Source organism: Tiliqua scincoides, chromosome 8 (genome assembly GCF_035046505.1).
Source record: "Tiliqua scincoides isolate rTilSci1 chromosome 8, rTilSci1.hap2, whole genome shotgun sequence".
NCBI classification, from domain to species: Eukaryota; Metazoa; Chordata; class Lepidosauria; order Squamata; family Scincidae; genus Tiliqua; species Tiliqua scincoides.
In genome coordinates, this window is record NC_089828.1 from 25,115,345 (window position 1) to 25,134,227 (window position 18,883).

Consider the following 18,883-nt stretch of genomic DNA (forward strand, 5'->3'; position numbering starts at 1 on the left):
ATTATGCAGGGGATGGACAGAGTGGATAGGGAGATGCTCTTTACCAGTGCTTTTTTTGTAAAAAAATAGGTGCAGGAACTCACAACTTTTTATTTATTTATTTATTTTTAAACCATTTTTAATACATGCGCGCGCGCGCACACACACACACACACACGTCCATCCCGTGTGAGCTCCCTGGTAGCAAAAGCACTCCTGCCACAGCTGGAGTGAATCACCCCATTTTTTTTTAGGTGGGGAGGTGCTCCATTGGGCTATAGGAAATTCTCTCCATTGGGCTATAGGAAAGCCTATACAGTAGTTAAAGTGTTCAGAACAAATGTATAAGGTCTTCAGCCCAGCTGGTGGCCATCAGTGCCTCAAGTGTTAGTTCCAAACACTTTGAACCTAAGACCTCTGGTGGCTCAGTGGTTAAATTATAGATCTGTGGGGCCGGAAGCCTGGGGTTCAAATCCCACTAAGGAATAATTTTTTTTTTTTTTAAGGTGGGAAGGTGCTCCATGGCTGCAAAATATAAAGGTTGGTTGCTAGTTGCCAAAAGCGGGGCCAGTTGAGGCTGCAAAACTCCTCAAAGTTCAGTCCCAGGCAGGCTCTTTTTTTAACTTTTTTTTTTTTAAGTCCCAGGTAGGACTTAACCCACAGCCTCCAGCAGGGGGCTCACTCCAGGAGCTTAACTGTGGGTTAAGTCCTAACTGGAACTTAAAAAAAAAAAAAGGTCAAAAAAGAGCCTGCCTGGGACTGAACTTTGAGGAGTTTTGCAGCCTCAACTGGCCCCGCTTTTGGCAACTAGCAACCAACCTTTATATTTTGCAGCCATGGAGCACCTTCCCACCTTAAAAAAAAAAAAAATTATTCCTTAGTGGGATTTGAACCCCAAGCCTCTGGCTCCACAGACCTATAATTTAACCACTGAGCCACCAGAGGTCTTAGGCTCAAAGTGTTTGGAACTAATACTTGAGGCACTGATAGCCACCAGCTGGGCTGAAGACCTTATATATTAGTTCTGAACACTTTGACAACAGGCTTTCCTATAGCCTAACGGAGAAAGTGCTGGGCTGTGGAGCACAAGGTTGGAGGTTCGAATTCCTCCCTAGCCAGCAGTGCAGAGCGGGGTGGTGCAGGCAGGGGAAAAAAGGTGGGGGCAAGGAGGAGGGAAAAAAAGGGGGCGGGGTGGTTCAGGCAGGGGGGGGAAAAAGGTGGGGGCAGAGAGGAGGGAAAAAAAGGTGCCGGAACGGTGCGTTCCATTACAAAAAAAGCCCTGCTCTTTACACTCTCACATAACACCAGAACCAGGGGACATCCACTAAAATTGAGTGTTGGGAGAGTTAGAACAGACAAAAGAAAATATTTCTTTACTCAGCGTGTGGTTGGTCTGTGGAACTCCTTGCCACAGGATGTGGTGACGGCGTCTGGCCTGGATGCCTTTAAAAGGGGATTGGACAAGTTTCTGGCGGAAAAATCCATTACGGGTTACAAGCCATGATGTGTATGTGCAACCTCCTGATTTTAGAAATGGGCTATGTCAGAATGCCAGGTGCAAGGAAGGGCACCAGGATGAGGTCTCTTGTTATCTGGTGCGCTCCCTGAGGCATTTGGTGGGCCGCTGTGAAATACAGGAAGCTGGACTAGATGGGCCTATGGCCTGATCCAGTGGGGCTGTTCTTATGTTCTTATGTTCTTATACATACACCCAAGTGATATCCCAAAGTGTTGCTTCTATGGTTGCAGACTGCCTGCTTCTGTTTAGTTCCTAAAAATAATAATAATAATAGCAAAAAGTCAGCCATTTTCTGCAAATCACATTATTTCACTTCATTAAGGGTTAAGCATTTGATTTCAGTTTATTGCTGGTTTACACCAAGTTAACAGTGCTGAGGCAGCAGATGCTACTAGATCAATGGCTGTGATACACCAGGATCGCTGCTCTGCTCTCAACTTTACAGCAATTTATGCTGTGGTTCAAAGATTGGGAGTTGGAAAAAGATGGAGGAACAAACTCTTCCCTGTCCTTCGGTGAGGAGCACTAAAGGGATTCACCTATGGGGAGGGGCAATTTTAAATTTCATAAATTTCGTGTCCCAAGTTTCATCTTAAAAACTGAACAAGTTTCTAGCCCATATGGTTACAAAAAAAAACCTGGAAAACCCTTGGGAAAATTTCTTCTTTGGATGTAGACATAGGAGAGGAAATCTTTGAATGACCCTGGCTTAGGAAATGTTTACTCAGCACAGCTTTCAGTTAACCTCTTCTAGTTCCCACAGTTCCCAGAGCCAATCCTTAAAACAATGTTCCTAAACATACTCGAGTATTGTTCTTTGGTCCCGTGTGTCACTATCTGACAAGAAGTCCTGGTTTCGAAGAAAAACTCAGCCTGTACAAACAGAATGTGGAAGATAAGTGCATTGCTCGTGTATCCCCCAATAAGACATGATACAAAGTTTGAATTAAAACTGGGCCACATTTATTGAACTCACTGTCAGTTGACAGGCTGTATAAACCCTGCACTGGGTCCTTTCTACAGACACTCCTCCCAATTTTAATGCAGGCACCCACCCTGGAGGTTATGGCACACTATTCCTCCTTTGAGCATTATTTCCTGCTCAAACTATAGATTAGCTACTGCAAAGGGGAAGCCAAAAAAGTTGAATGGCACCACCTCTCCCAAGTTGGATAGCCTTTGAGACTGACTTTGCAATCCAAGCCTGGGGTACACCAGCCAGCGTCCCAGAGCTGGCCACTTCTTGAAATTGGACCCACATCACTTTTGCTTACCTCAGAGTACATACCAAATCCTTATTCCTACGCCCTGTCCTGCATTATACCTGCTACTTGTGACTGACCAGACTAGTAACACTATACCCTTTAAAGTGTTTGGAGGAAGCAAAAGCTCCTCGCCAAAAGCTAATCAGGAAGGGAACAAACATTGCATTGTTACAGAATGCAGTGAAACAAACCACACTGAAATATCTGTATTCTATCCAAAGATAACCTGAAAACTCAACTGCCTTATGTAACAAAAAGTGGACTTCTTTAACTTAAAACTGACCAAAAAGACTGATTATTCTGAGAGCCAGTGAGGAGTTATCATGACACAGCAGGGAACCAATAAGTTGTTAGTTTGAGTCAGCTCTCATTTCCATGCATCAGAGCTAATTCTTGAACTCTTACTCAGTTGTGTGGGTGTCTTCTAACACTCCTTCTCCTTCTTGGACTTGAAAAGAAAGAGAGGGATGGAGTGGAAGTGTAGAGGACAGGAGAGAAGTGGCACAGGGCAGAAGCATCATGAGGGCTTGTGTCACCCAATGCAATAGGCCATTGCGTCACCCCCGTGATGGACCACCTCCCAAAACAGACTTTACAGAGTACATACAATAGCACACATACAGCCTAAATGCAGTGGTGCCACTAGGGTTGGTGCAACACCCATTCACTTTATTTATTTTATTTTAATATATAACAGTACAAGTCACCCAACAAGAAACCAACAAAAGCCAGTGGCCAACTTGAACAGGAGGAACTGTCAAACCACCAGATATGGGAGGGGAAACATTTGATGCACCACTTCAAGTTCTGGAAGCTTTTTGACCAGTTGTGGCTGAGGTTTTGTTCGAAATCCAGGCTGTTATGAAATAGTTCAGTCAAACTATTTTGCAACCCAACACTTCAAACAAAACACTTGGGGTATTAACGGGACTGAATAGTAATAACAGCAAAGTCTCCGATCCTGAAAATGATTGTGATTCAGTTCTTGACTATTTCCATCATTTTTGCAGGATGTGTTTTGACAACGCGAAAACAAGAGGAATTCTTCTTTCTCAACCCCAGAAATAATGACTGGTAGTTGACTTGGCATGGATTCCATCTAAGGGTCTGATAATTTATTATGTTTCACATTTGCAAAAGGGGCATTTTGCAAAACCACAGAAAAATACACTCTCTTTTCTAATCTGCAGTGCTACTTGTTAATTTTGCTAACTGCCAAGCCTGTTTCCCATCCCTGCCTGCTTTGTTTAAAGTCGGTTGTTGACAACTCTTGAACGTGTCAAGAACCCAGCGCTAATAATTGCTTAAGGAGCCCCCAACTTCTACAAATGAAACACGTCGTTGGACTCCTTCCAGCTCAAAAACCCCATGCCGGAATCCAGCTTGCAAGGGCGGGGGGGGGGAGGGATAACACTCAGAAATGAAAAGGGGGTGAGTGGCTTGAAAAAGAAGATGGGGGCACACACACACACACACCAAAAAAAAAAAAAAAAAAAACCTGAGCATTTCCTTCTGATGAATTTTTGATTTTCCTTCTTAACAAAGAAATGTCTGAGATTCAAAGCAATAGCTTTAAGTGATATTATAAAATAGAATACGGAGTGCATGGTTCAGAATGACTCTTTGCTTTGAATAGGAAGCTGAAAAAAATGGTCTGTGCCTTTTTTGATTAGATACAGGAGGGATTCTTTTTTTTTTCTTTTTTGTTCTTGATCTAAGAATCGGAGAGAAAAACATGCGACTTGTATTTGAATATGGCATGAGCTCACACGCTGTAATGTGCTGGAGATAAAGCAGTACCCGTGTTGCCTCCAGGCAGCACCTGTTTCTCTGTGGGTCAATGCCATTCTTTCTTAGATCGCTGCGGCTCCACTCGTATGGCTGCGGCTTTATTAGGCCTAATTAGGCAGGCTGTCACTTTTATTGGTGATGGGAGAGGGAGATAAGTAGATTACTTGTGTCATCCATCTCTATCCTGATGTGTCTTTTAAAAAAAAAGTCAAAAGCACTTGCTGTGGGCCACAAAAATGCATTCTGAGAGAGAGAGAGAGAGGGGCGGGGAGAGGGGGGAAAGGGTAGGATGAAAAAAAGCAACCCGAAGTGTCTAAACCCCAAGAAAAGACTTACCTTTGGCCCGACTCGTGTGTAATTTCCAACCCCACGGAGAGAAGAGTTGCAGCGCAGAACATCAAATCCTTTTTGTTCAGAGGGGAGAAGGTTGTCCCTAATAGGCCTGCAATGTCCAGGAGACATCAATCAGAAGCCATAATAGCTCGAGCTATAAATATGAAGAGTGCCCATTCGCAGGTGGGGGTGGTAGTGAGGCTCTTTCGGGATGCAAGTTCTGTTGACATCACTTTAGTGGCGAGCCAAGATGCCAGCTTTAGATAAACAGAGAGTGGTCAATTAAATGGCATCTGTACCACCAGAGTTCAGATCCAGGTTGATCCTGATTCCTACTGTCTGGATGCATTAAAAAAAAATAAATACACGCAGTAATGAAGGTTGGCTCAAAATAATCACCAATGCTTTAATGGTAGACCCCAATAAACATAGATTATTCCAAGTCTTAAATATTATTCGACGTCTGAAATAATTCCTTCCACGTCTTAACCTGCTACCCGCATGGGATGCTGGGTATGTGGCTGCTGCTGCTACCAAAAATCATATGTGCTGAGCCAAGGAATGCACACATGACACTCCTTAACACAGAGTCAAATCTGGGAGGAAACTGGCTTGCTGCAGTAGCTCTTTGGCATGTAGATCCACTTGCCATGAAGGAGTGTATAGGAGCTGAGGGACTACAGCTGCTGCAGAAGTATGTTTTCGTGCAAACAAGACACTTTCCATTCTTGTGTGAGCCTAAATACAATGATACTATTTTTCTGCAATGATTTTCTATATTTAAAAGATTTTAGAGAGACTTAGGAGTGCATTTAGTTTCCCATATTACTATATCTAGCTGCCAACGCTGCATGGGGAGTAGACCTGGGCTCTGTATTGGGAAGCCCAGTAGATGTGGGCTCCAAAGATGTTTCCAGCTGTTGCCACCCTCCCCCTGCCCTCTTTTGCTTCCTCCCCACCCCTGTCCTGCCCACCCTTGTCACCACTCTCCCCCACTCTATTTCATCCCCTCCCCTTTCGGGAAGGGGCCCAAAAGGAACTTTGGGAACCCAGATGAAATTCATCTTGGAGGTCCTAACTGCTCTGCCCCAGACTGCAGGTTCACCTGAGGACACTATGGGCTCCAGTGCCCTGCTCAAGCCCTGAAAGAGCCACTAGGAGCTCCTGAGAGCAGCCACAGGAAGTTTGTCAATTCGGCAATGATGTCATTGCCCAGTGATTGGAAATGAGGATAGGCTACCAGCCCAGCAGCTGACATTGTGGCTGATACCTGCTGGGCAGGGCTAAACCAGACACAGCAGCCCTTTAAGAGGGCTATGAAGGGGAGGAGAAAGGCCGGGAGAAGGAGATAGCACAGAGGGGGCAGAAGGAGAGAGAAGGGAAGCTGGCAGCAACAGTCAGAATGAATGACTGTTCTGAGTCCTGGAAGGGAAGGAGCCTAGGAGGAAGGGTAGACTGGAGAAGGACCGGAAGAGATTAGAAGCCCTCTGTTCTGAGAGTCGAAAACCCTTCTTCAGGCAGGGAAAATGTAGCTCCCAGCAGGAAGAGGAGCCCATATTGCTCAGAAGACTTCCTACCCTCTGAGAGATGGCAGAGGTGGAGGGCTTTTCTGCAGAGGCAAGCAAGGCAGCCAGGCCAGAAGGCCCTTTTGGCTGGACATACCTTCATGTTCCAGCCCCTCCTTGCTTTGGCTTTGTGTGAAGGGATTGTGAGGAGCTCCAGAATGATCACTCCAAACTGGGAGAACAAAATTAAAGGACAGATGTGTTTCAATGTAAGTAGGTGTAAAGTGATGCACATTGGGGCAAAAAAATCAAAACTTGACATATAGGCTAATGGGTTCTGAGTTGTCTGTGACAGATCAGGAGAGACACCTTGGGGTGCTGATGGACAGCTCGATGAAAGTGTTGATCCAATGTGCAGCGGTGGTGAAGAAGGCTAATTCCATGCTTGGGATCATTAGAAAAGGTATTGAGAATAAAATGAATAATATTATAATGCCTTTGTACAAATCGATGGTAAGGCCACACCTGGAGTATTGCATCCAGTTCTGGTTGCCACATCTCAAAAAAGGATACAGTGGAAATGGAAAAGGTGCAGAAGAGAACAACTAAAATGATTACTGGGATGGGGCACCTCCCTTCTGAAAGAAAAGCTACAGCATTTGGGGCTCTTTAGTCATGTTCTGAGGGGAGATGTACAAAATTTTGCAAGGGATGGATAGAGTGGATGAAGGGAGCGTCTTTTCCTTCTCACACAACACCAGAACTGGGAGACAACCATTAAAATTGAGTGTTGGGGGAGAATCGGAACAGACAAAAGAAAATATATCTTCACCCAGCGTGTAATTAGTCTGTGGAACTCTTTACTACTCATGGATGGTGCAACCTTGCACCTGCAGAAAAACACAGACATTAGAGTTACCAACCTTCCAGGACTGACTGGAGCCTCCAGGAACTAGCCTTGATCTCCAGAAGGTGACTGAAAGCAATTCTGTAGATTTTAACAGGGCCTCCAGGAGTTTCCAACATGAAACACTGTGCTTAGGGAAGATATTACCCACGAGTACAGTGGGACCTCATTATCTCTGGGGGTTTGGTTCCAGCCCCTCCATAAGGAATTCCGCAGATGCTGGCATCCGCTCCCAAAGCTTGCACGATTACTTACCTGGAGCCTCTACGGGCCTCTTCCAGGTTGCTCCAGACTGGCGACCCACTCTATTGACCTCTGTGGGCCTCAGAATGGCCCTTTGGAAGCTACTTCCGGACAAATCAAAACTTCCAGCAGCTTCTACAGACCATTTGGAGGCCTGCAGAGGCCAACGGCATGAGTCACAGGACTGGCATGACCCAGGAGAGGCCTCCGGGGTCTCCAGATAAGTAATTGCAAAGAGCCTCTGGCGGTACCCATGTGGACCCCCTGTATCGTTGGATGGTTAAACCCACGTATATGGGACCCGCAGATGTGGAGAGTCCACCCTAACACACACACACACAGATGTGAATCATAAACGATTAGAGTTAGAAGCAACCTTGGAGATCATCTAGCTCAGCCCTCTGTTCAGTGTGTGGATGTGCACAAGAGCAAAAGGGGAATTAACAAAGATAAGGTATATCATAAATACACCATGCTAACACTGAGCAGAGAAGACAGGAACACACTTGCAACACTCCTATTTTCATAACAGATATCAATGCCTGAGTGGTGCTGGTCCCTTATTATTACACATTGCAGACAGCTCTTATCTTGCTGGCTACATTCATTTCCCAGGTAACAGCTTGCCCTCCAGTGAAGGGGGTGCTTGTTCATTTGGCCAAAGATAGGCTGGGAAAAATGTAATTGTTCTGCAATGTGTTACCAGTGGTTCATTGCCATTGCCAGTGCAAAAGTGTGAAATGGCTGTATACTGCAGAGTACCTTATGTACATGTGTGTGAATGCATTTATATATGTGCAACTATGTATTCACCCTCCCTCCACGTTTTCACTTCTACAGACCCTGGAGGGGGGCTGAACTTTGAATAATGCCATTTTTGGCACCTCCTGGACCATACAAAAGGCCAACTGAGGCAGATGCCACAGGCAGTGAATTGGCAGGGGTGTTCACCTCTAACCACCTGCCTTCCCCGCTCCTCCTTTTCCCCCTGCATGGATTCAAAAAGGAAGAGGAAAATTAAAAAAAAGAAGAAGAAGTGGAAGAGGAAGTGTGAACAAGAGAAGAATGGTGGGCTAGAGTGTCTCCCCTCTCCTTTACTGCTCACCTATCCTCCGCACTTCCTCTTCCACTCTCTTCTCCTTTTCTTTTTCAAATCCAAGGAGCAGGAGGAAGAGGAGGAATAGCCATGGTAGGTAATGGGAGGCAGGATTTGACATGCTGCCTCAGGCACCAGGATGTCTTGAGCAACCATGGATAATATTAAAATCAAAGGCATCTCCCAAAGGCAAAACTGGGGCCAGTGTTTTACTAGGGACAAGTACTAAAAAACAAGAGTTGTCCTGGGTGAATGGGGGCAGTTGGTGTCCCAACATTGTTCTGCATTTGTGCTTTCTATATCCAATTTGTGAGCATCATTACTGCAGTAGATTAGAACTCTCAGAAAACAGGGGATGTAAGGAATTGAACTCCCAGGAAGCCACATTACAAAGAACTTCTCTGCTCTCTCTTTGGAGAGACACTAGCCTGTGCATTATCCAGCTGCCTGTTGTCGTCAACAATAAGTGTCATTCCACCAACATTGAGTCAGAGAGTGTTTGCGCCACAATACTTTGCAACGAATTGCTGAGCACATGTGAACATCCCCTTCATCCTCAGCTTTTTTTGGGGGGGGGGGGATCACATTCTACTGCAAGGTAATGTTACCGGTTTGTTAAGCACATTTAAAAGAGACATTCCCTATCTTGATGGCCATTTAGTAGCGTTGGCTATCAACAGTCTGTGCTCCCCAGCCTGTAGGGCCTGCTTGCGAGGCGTATTAAATATTTAAAAGCTGTTCATTACGCGGTGGAGCTGTGACAACAGAACATCTGCATATTTAAGAAAGCGCAACTTTAAAAATTCTTTTCTTTTTCTTTTTAAAAGGAAGCTGCTGCAGTAAATGTGACAGTCTGATGTTTGTCTGGCTAAAGATGCATAAAAGAGAGACTTTTTTTGTAAGTTTTGCTTTTTTGCGGTCTTGGTGACGTGGAAATGGGCAAAGCCAATGGAACATTTGTCTTGTGCAGAGTGTTAATTTCAACAACATGCTTTCATGCCTTTAAAGGTCTCTAAATCTAACAACATGCAATGTATCCAAATTTGCAAAGAACATTTTCCTTTGCAGAGGCCTGGATTCTGTGAAGTAGTTATAAAAAGAGTGCCTCTGAGCACGTGTAGTTCTTTGCTCCCTACTGGTTAACTACAGTGACAGTTGAGAGCTACCACTTACATGAGATTTCATACTCATCCCTTGGTAACCCTACCGCCACCCTCCTTCCTTCTCTTCCTTGTATCTGTTGCTAGACTGTGAACTCCTTGGGGCAGGGACCTGTCTGCTCATCTACTGCAAAGCACCACATATAGTGATGGTGTAATAACAATCCATAATCACTACAGTGAAGGACAGACACTCATATTTAAATTGTGCTCAGCTACAATGAGGTGACCTTGGGCCAGTCGCTATGTCTCAGTGTCACTTATTGCACAGAATTGGTGGGAAGACAAAGGCAGGAGGAATACACTGAGCTGTTTGCAGGAAGGATTGGATAAAAATGTAACTGTCAATCAAAATTCTAGCCAGCTCTCACACCTTTTTAGGCACAATGTGTGCCTTCCCAATAGGCTTGTACTCCAGTGCTTTTTTATTATTAGAAACTTGGAGTAAAAACTCCAGGCAAGCCTCCTAAGCCGATCCAATCATTGCAACTCTTTTCAAGCAAGCTCCCTGGCTATGCAACAGGATGATCTCTCTAGGCCTGTGCGTAGCTTAAGAGCTAGAAGCATGGTGATATCTCCCATAGCATGGGAATATTATACAGTACCTTGAAGAAATTGGGGACTACATGAAACAATGCTGTACAGCAGTGTTTTCTCAATGTTTGTCTTCTACCATACCACTTCACATGGCCCACCTACTCAAAGTATCACCGGAAGTAACTGGAGATGACATCATCACCAGTTACTTCTGGGTTGGGAGGCCAGATGCGATGTAACAAGCATACCAGTAAGAGGCTTAGTGTGGACAGGAGGGCTTTTTTGAGTGTGGAAAAACATGCTTTGGAGCTCTTCCCACCAAGCCAAGCCTCCTACTGTTATTGCCTGTGTCGCGTTCTTGGTCTCGCTGCTGGATGGCAGGTGTCCAGGGGTCTCGCAAGTACCACCAGACGTCACCTCAAGTACCATTGGTGGTACCTGTACCACTGGTTGAGAAACACTGCTGAACAAGACATTTAAGGATAAAGTAGGAAATTGACACTGGTTGGCCCTGTGCTTCCCAGAATGCCCTGCTCCTGTTGTTTACAATAGTTATCAATCAGCAAAATAGGAAGCAGCATTGTGGAGCAGGGGAATAACCTTTGAGGGCTGGTGGCTACTTAAGGCACTGCTTTAGATGCAAACTAATAAGGCTGAATCATGGAAGGACCATGTCTGGAAAAAGCTGCTAGTGCTCCCACATTTGTGGGTGCTTAAGAACTCTCATCATGCTGTGGTTCAAACAGTCCATAGCAATTCCCTTGTTTCTGCTTGTGCAAGAGATGGCACAATTTCTTGCACAAGAAAAAAAAGATGTTGAGGTTTAATTTCAGTTTTCCACATGGTATCTTCCTATAAGTGTAAAAGAGCCTTTCTGGAAGTGGAAGGGCTCTTTTTGATCAAACCCACTCACACCCCATCTGCCTGGATAGGGCTCACGTGTGTTCTGCCTATGTAAAGGTAGGCTAGGATTGAGCATTAAATAAACACAGAGATATCACAAAAACACTGTTGTCCTGATTCAGTTCTAATCACATGTCATTACCTGACCAGTTGTGCCAGAATGTGGTTGGAGAAACACCTTCTCATACGCATCCAGTTAGCAGCAGTGTGGTACAAAAAGTTGGTACCTGGATATATGCCTGAATGAGTATTTGATACACATGGAATATAAATGTCCGTGCATGGATCTCCTTATCCAGATCAGGGTCCATAAGTCTCAGTTGTACTGTCCTCAACAAAAAAAAAAACCGAACCTGGTCAGGTCAGTTGGAATTATGGAATATTCTGACTGCAACTGCTGCTGAGACTCTCTATGCAGAGTAGATGGGCCCAAATGAGAGGCTGGCCTGGGAGATGGTTGGAGGCTTGCAGAAGAAGAAAGAGGTAGAAAGCACCTCTTCTCTCATACAAACACAATTCAGGACCATTTGGTGAAAATGAATGGCAGTTGATCCAACGAAAACAAAAGACTTCTTCACACAAGTGGTGGTTCACTTGTAGAACTGACAGCCAAAAGGTATGCTCAATAGCTCCAATGACTTTTAAGAAGTAGGTAGATTCCTGGGGGACAGATCTACAAACAGCTATGATAGCTAAATGGACTCCCCCCCCCCCCCATTAAGAGATGATCAACCCAACCATATTCAATTTTCCAGTGCCAGTGCAGATATGCCATTGGGAGCGTGCACTGCATCCTGTAGTGGGGACGCAGTCACAGAGGCCTCCTCAAGGTAAGGGAACACTTGTAACTTTGGGGTTTCATTGTGATTGCACCAGTGCTGGCAAGTTGAATAGGATTGGGCCCTATATGTCGTGTAACTGCTGAGGGGTAACAGTAGGGAGGGCTGTTGAATTCATGCCCTGCTTGTGAGCCTCTTGGAAGCCTCCGATTAGTCACTGCAGGAGACAGGATGCTGGACGCCTTTAAAAGGGAATTTGACAAGTTTCTGGAGGAAAAATCCATTATGGGTTACAAGCCATGATGTGTATGTGCAACCTCCTGATTTTAGAAATGGGCTATGTCAGAATGCCAGGTGCAAGGGAGGGCACCAGGATGCAGGTCTCTTGTTATCTGGTGTGCTCCTTGGGGCATTTGGTGGGCCACTGTGAGATACAGGAAGCTGGACTAGATGGGTCTATGGCCTGATTCAGTGGGGCTGTTCTTATGTTCTTATGGATCAGATAGAGCTTTGGCCTGATCCTGCAGGGCTCTGCTTAGATTTGGATGATAGCTAAATAAAACCTCCATATACAGAGGCAGTATACCTTACCAGCAGGACAGAGTGCTGTTACTTTCCTGGCCTGCTTGTAGACTTCCTAAAATCACCCGCATTATGGTATATACACAATGTTGCATATGTGCCCAAACCTTTGGTCTGTTCCAGAAGGTTTCTTATGTAATATGTATCATTTCCCAGATAGTCTGTGGTGGTGGAGCAGATCTCCATTTTTATTTAAAATGCCTCTGTGCTGCCTTACATTAAATCAAATAAAAACTAAAACAGGAAAAAGGCAACTTGAAGTCAAACCCCTGTAGTATCACATAACTTTGGTAAAAACGAGATACGATTCATCAGAATGAAACCAAAAATGCCATTTCTCCAGCAAGACAGAGGACCAACACAAACTATGGAGGACAGGCTCGGAGAGGGCTTTTTTGTTTTGTTTTTCTGAGTGAAGCGTCAAAGAAAGGAATGCTAAACCAACTGGGGCCTGGACCAGGAGGAGAGCCTTGCTGTCTTAAGCAGCTGCTTTTCTCCCTCCTGCTTTCCCGCTTCTGAACTCGGTTCTCTCTTCTTTGAACAGAGCTTCTTCACGGTTTCTCTTCCAGCTGCCTGACAGCTTGAGCGGGTACCTTTTCAGCTCTGTTGCACGTCCCGCTGCCCCCCTAGCAAATGTTTTTCTCCTTTCCCCAGAATTCCACCTCAGCTGCATCACTCTGTTCTTTCCCGCTGTGCTCCTAGCTTTGCTGCCTGCCCTCCTTCTTTCCCAGAGAACTTCTTCTGTCATCTCTCCTTGTCATCTCCCCGGCTTTCTCCATCAGCCTAGGAGCTCCTCAGAGCCATGCAGTTCCCCAAGTTTTTCCTTGTGTCCCAGAGTCTTTCATTTCTTCATCTGACTTGCATATTCCCATTTCTGAGTCTCGGAGCTCCCTTGCTCTGCATGTCTGTGTCTTCTGGCCATGTAGCATTGCTTCCTCCACTCTCAGGAGCTTTCCGAGAATTCAGAAACTTTGCTTGCATCAGATGAAGGGGAGGATGAAACTGTGGTCCTGACAGCAGCAACATGAGCCCAGTACTTCATGTGGGTACCGGAGGCAACTCTTGCATGGTGGAGTGATGGATAGTAGCCCCACTCATTCACCACAGGCTCCAAAATACATGTGAGCCAAGGCCTCCCTGCCAGTGATTATATGTCATGAACTCAGACCCTGAGGACCTGGAGGATGAGGAAGCCTGGGGGCAGGAATGAGGCCCAAAGACTTCCACAGTAAACTTCCACTTGCCAGAGATGTTTACTAGGAGCCAGCATTGCTAGCATTTGTGTTGCCCAAGGAAGTAGTTCTTTCCTCCTCCTAGGAGCCCGCTGAGGACACCCCACCACTACCATTCGGCAGCTAGGGACAGCAACAGGCTTCCCAGTCTCACCAGACATGGCCCTTTAAGTCACAACAACTTTCTTCAGAAGGAGGAGCTAAAAAACAAAGTCCCAAACTATAAAGACTGTCAAGGTGGATCTAGACAACTGCTGCAGGGATGTTTAACTGTCCCTTTAATCCTTAATTTCTTGCATTGTATTGGAAATTAGAGCCAGTCTTCCAAAGGCAGAATGGTGAATGAAGATCCTGGAGGTAGTCCACAGAGGCAAGTTTTCTGACATAGTTGGAAGGGGAAAAGAATAATTGTGGACTCCCCCCCCCCCCCAGAAATTGACTCCTTGTATTTATTTAATGGAACCTAAATGATAATAATGGAAGAATAGACCAATTAGTTGTTTTATAAACTTACAATGCGAGTGAATGAGAAAGAAGGACTGGCAGGTGTGTCTCTGGCTCCAGGGAGAGAGAATCTTGACAATATTTCCAAGATGTGTTCATGAGGCTTAAACTGTTCAGGCAGCACATCGCACACTCTTTCATTTTGGCTTTTTTCGCCCTCCAGTTAGGAAATTTGCTTCCCCTATTGACAGCTTATTTAAAGGCCAACCATACATTCCTCAATGCTACCAAGGGGCTGGGTATTTCATGCCTCCGTCTTGATGATGAGATGATCGGTGGGATGAGAGAGAGAGAGAGAGAGAGAGAGAGAGAGAGAGAGAGAGAGAGAGAGCATCTCTACAAAAAACTAGATTTTGTGTGGTGTACATCAACATCAATAAAAAAAGAAAAGCCTTTTAAAACAGAAAGACCTACATCGGTACAAACTGCAACTATTTCAAGTCTCCTTGAACTCAGGAGTTTTTTTATCATCTGTGACTGAAGTAAAGTTTAGAGAAGATATATATATATTTCTTCCTGGTCCTGCTTTCTAAATTATCACAACTCCAAGTGTTGTTCTTTTCCACAATTTTTTTTCCCCTTGGTAGCAGATATCCCCTGAGAGGTCTTGCCACCCCCCAACCTTCTTCTACCCACCTCATACCCATATGAAAAGAGTTCTTTGGTGGAAAAACAGGGGAAAAAACAATTTGGAGTTTGTGTTTTTGGTGTCCAAGACTGACAAACGGGTTTTAGGCCTAGGCTGAGCCTTCAATTATTAATGAAAAATATTGTTTTACCGGCGGCGAATCCAACACCGAATACCTCTTGCGAGCCTCTGGCAACCAACAGTTTCACTGTTGTCTGCAAAGCTCAGAAGAAAAATCTACTTTTTTTCCCCCTTTCGTCTCAGTTTTCTCCTCTCTCTCTCTCTCTCTCTCTCTCTCTCTCTCTCTCTCTCTCTCTCTCTCTCTCTCTCTCTCTCTCTTGCAAAAAACTAAAAAAAAATTAAATTAAAAAACACTTCAGCGAGAGGAGTTTGCAGGGCAGCTCCAAATGGCATCTCGCGCAAGGTGCTGGCAATTTATAAAAAATGAACACAACATGCTGTCGCGTTTGCCTCTCTTTTCCAGGGATTAAAGTATCCTTTCTTGACTATTGCAGCAATTTAGACATGGGTTAATTAAACATTTACATACATGTGCTCAACAATATATCGTATGGTACGATAATATGCACTTTAATCAGAATCTGTGGGTGTTGTGTGTTTGCTTGTTCCATGTTAATTGGCTTCATGCTGGCTCCTAGCTTAGGTATTTGGCTAGATGGAAACAGAAGAGATGTGGTGTTTTAAATATTTTAATTAGGACCAGAAGTTCCCGGCTCGCTCATTTCTCATTGGGTTGTTTTTCATGCATGAATAAATTAGCTAGCATGGAGGCACTTTGCAGAAAATAGTTACCCTCCAGCCATAAAATGAGTCCTGTTCATTAATACTTTAATGAAATTAGCTGTGAGCAAAATATTACTCCTTTTAACTGTGTTCTAATTTCTTAATTTTAATTAGGCACATAATTGTAGTGTGCAGAAATGATCTTAAATGTGCACTAAGAAAAGTTCCATCACTGTGGGCCTTCTCAGCGTGGAAATTTGGAACACACTCATGGGATGTGATGCTTCTTCACCTGCCGGTTTCTCGTCCTTGGTCCTTGCTTGTTTTCATCAGGTGAAAGGAGAGAGGCTGGCCGCTGTTATCAGTGCTCTCTGGTAACACCCTGGCTGAATGTCTGCAATGCTTAGTGCATGGGCTGCCCCTGAAGACTATACAGAAACTCCCTTAGTTCAAAATATGGGCAGCCAGGTTCCTAACTGTCATGTGCAGTGAATTGTTGCCAGTCATAAAACGTCTGAATGGGCTCCTTGGTCTTGGTCCAATTTTGGGCCCAGTGCAAATAGCTGATTTTAATCCTTAAAGCTCTACAGTCAAGTTTACATTAACCACCAGTGTTCCAGCATGACTCTGCCTAGTATCAGCAATATAGCACTGGTCCACGGCACATAAGAAACAAAAAATTGCCAATAGCAGACACTTTGGGAAGCGCCTCAATATGTAGCATAACAGAGTTTTGTTAGGAGCTTTGTTAGAACAAAGACAGAACTGCAGCCATTGTCACATGGGCAGAAAACGTGACAGGAGGTCAAACAGAAGGTAGATCGGTTGTAGGGGAAAGAAGCAACAAGCAAGCTCTAACCAAGTAACAAGATAGGTCACAGCTTTCCCTGTGGGTGGAAGCCAATGTTTACACTTTTTCAGATTATATGCAGGGTGGCTCTGGTCACATGCTATGGCTCTTACAACGCTTCAGAGGTGAGGTAGGTGATGACCCACAAAAGGGCCCTATTGGTTGTGGCACCCCACTTTGTGGCACTTGCTTCCAGGGGGTCTTTCCTGCTGCTGATTCTGATGACTTTTCAGCACCATACAAAGTCCTTTTTATTTGCCTGGGCTGCTTATCTCTGGGTGATGGCTATACGAGTAGCTATATTCTCTAGCTATACTATATAATCATTAAGGTTATGTATATACCACCCTTTGTGAAAAAGTAGTTCACAAATAGGTTTACATAGCAAAATAAATCACTAGTAGTCCAATCCCATGCATGTCTACTCAGAACTAAGTCCCATTAGAGTCAATGGGGCTTATTCCCAGGAAAGTGTGGATAGGATTGGGCTGTAAATGGTTCCCTGTCCCCAAAGGGCTCACAATCTAGAAAAAAGATACAGAAGAGTTACCAGCAACAGCCACTGGAAAAGATGCCATGCTGGGCTGAAGACGGACAATTGCTCTCCTCCTGCTAAATATAAGAGGATACCACTTAAAAGATGCCTTTCTGCCCAATTAGCAGAGGACAATAACTTCCTGTGCTGCTTCTCCTGTCTTTACATGAATTGAATTAGGGCCCCCAATTGTATTCACAAAATATGTTGGCAGACCATGAGGACTGCCAGCATATCCTGTGGTGTGGCACCGCATCCACCTCTCCAATGGTCTGTGGAGTGCGGCAGCTGGTGCACAGGCTGGGAGATGGTACACCACCACCAGCACCCCACAGGATGTGGGGCAGATCAGGGCAGATCAGGACGAAGGGCAGGCGGGAGCAGGACAGGGTGGATCTCAGTGACAGAGATGTCTGCTAGATTGCATGCTCCTGTTTCCGGTCCAACATTCGCCTTTGGCCCGAATAGATCGACACCAACAAAATAGCTGGCATAGATCTGGGTGTCAGCAGGGGTTAGGATTGGGTTCCTAATTCTATTGATATATGTGTTTTTTTAAAAATTTGTGTTAATTGGTCTGGGAGGAAACCTCCTGTAGAAGGGGGATATAAATAAATATATAAATAAAAGGAATGTTTTATGCTGAGTTGGGTTGGTTCTAAATGTTCTCCGTGTGGGTGGGTGGGTGGGTATGTGTGTGTGTGTGTGTGTGTGTGTGTGTGTGAGAGAGAGAGAGAGAGAGAGAGAGAGAGAGATTCTTTATAGGAGATGATAAGTAGTCTGGTGGTGCCTGGAAGATTAATGAATTGCAGCAAAAACTTACTTCATGGAATGTAGGCTCATACTGAAATAAATTAGTTAAGTCTTGAAGGCACCAGGCATAGCAACTATTACCCTGCACATGCCCGATCTTGTCTGATCTCGGAAGCTAAGCAGGGTCAGGCCTGGTTAGTACTTGGATGGGAGACCGCCTGGGAATACCAGGTGCTGTAGGCTGATAACATAGTCTTTCGAGACTGAAGGTTGCCAACCAATAGTGGTTAAAAAATGGAGCCGCAAATCAGGACTTCCAATCGGGTTTAACTCTCACCTCTCCTATGAACTCACTAGGTAATCTTAGCCAAGACCCTCTCTCTCAGTCTTCACTAGCTGCAATATGGGAATAATAATTTCTTACCTTATAGGGTTGGTATGAGGACAACATCAAGATAAAAAAAAATAAGCACTTTGCACACTCAGAAAGTGCTATACAAATGTTAGGTATTACTGTATATAGTTTTGAATGTTGGTGCAGTAGACTTATGATTATGACTCATACCTTATAGTTATATATCCATATACAATGCAGGACAAATTAAGCATGATTACTGGAGGTGTTTGAAAATGGTGTTATTTACTTTATTCAGAAGGAAGCCCTTTGTGTTCAGTAAGAGGTTGTAATATAAAGTGCAGTGGGCCCACTGTATTCTCGGATATGGGAACTACAGATTTCACTACCAATGGATCCTGAACCTGTGGGATTGGCACTACATGAACCTTCCAAAGATGACAAGTCACCTCAGAAGACCTTCTAAGGTCTTCAGGATGGCTTTGAAGATCACTTCCAGTTTTGGGGGAAAACTGGAAGGGTGCAATCTAAGCACCATTGGGCCAGACTTGTGCCAGTCTGGGACTGTCACAAATGTGCTCTAAGACACTGACTTGGGAAGGTCAGCGCAAGGATGTGTGCTGGCCTCCCCATGCTGACGTGGGCCCTGGACCTGGTATGTTTGCGCCAGCCTTTCCAGGCCA

General features: G+C 44.8%; 1 pseudogene; it reads left to right on the forward strand.

Annotated features, from left to right (window-relative positions):
• Positions 1-17,970: 17,970 nt before the first annotated feature.
• On the forward strand, positions 17,971-18,088 carry LOC136659507 (5S ribosomal RNA; annotated as a pseudogene).
• Positions 18,089-18,883: the final 795 nt, after the last annotated feature.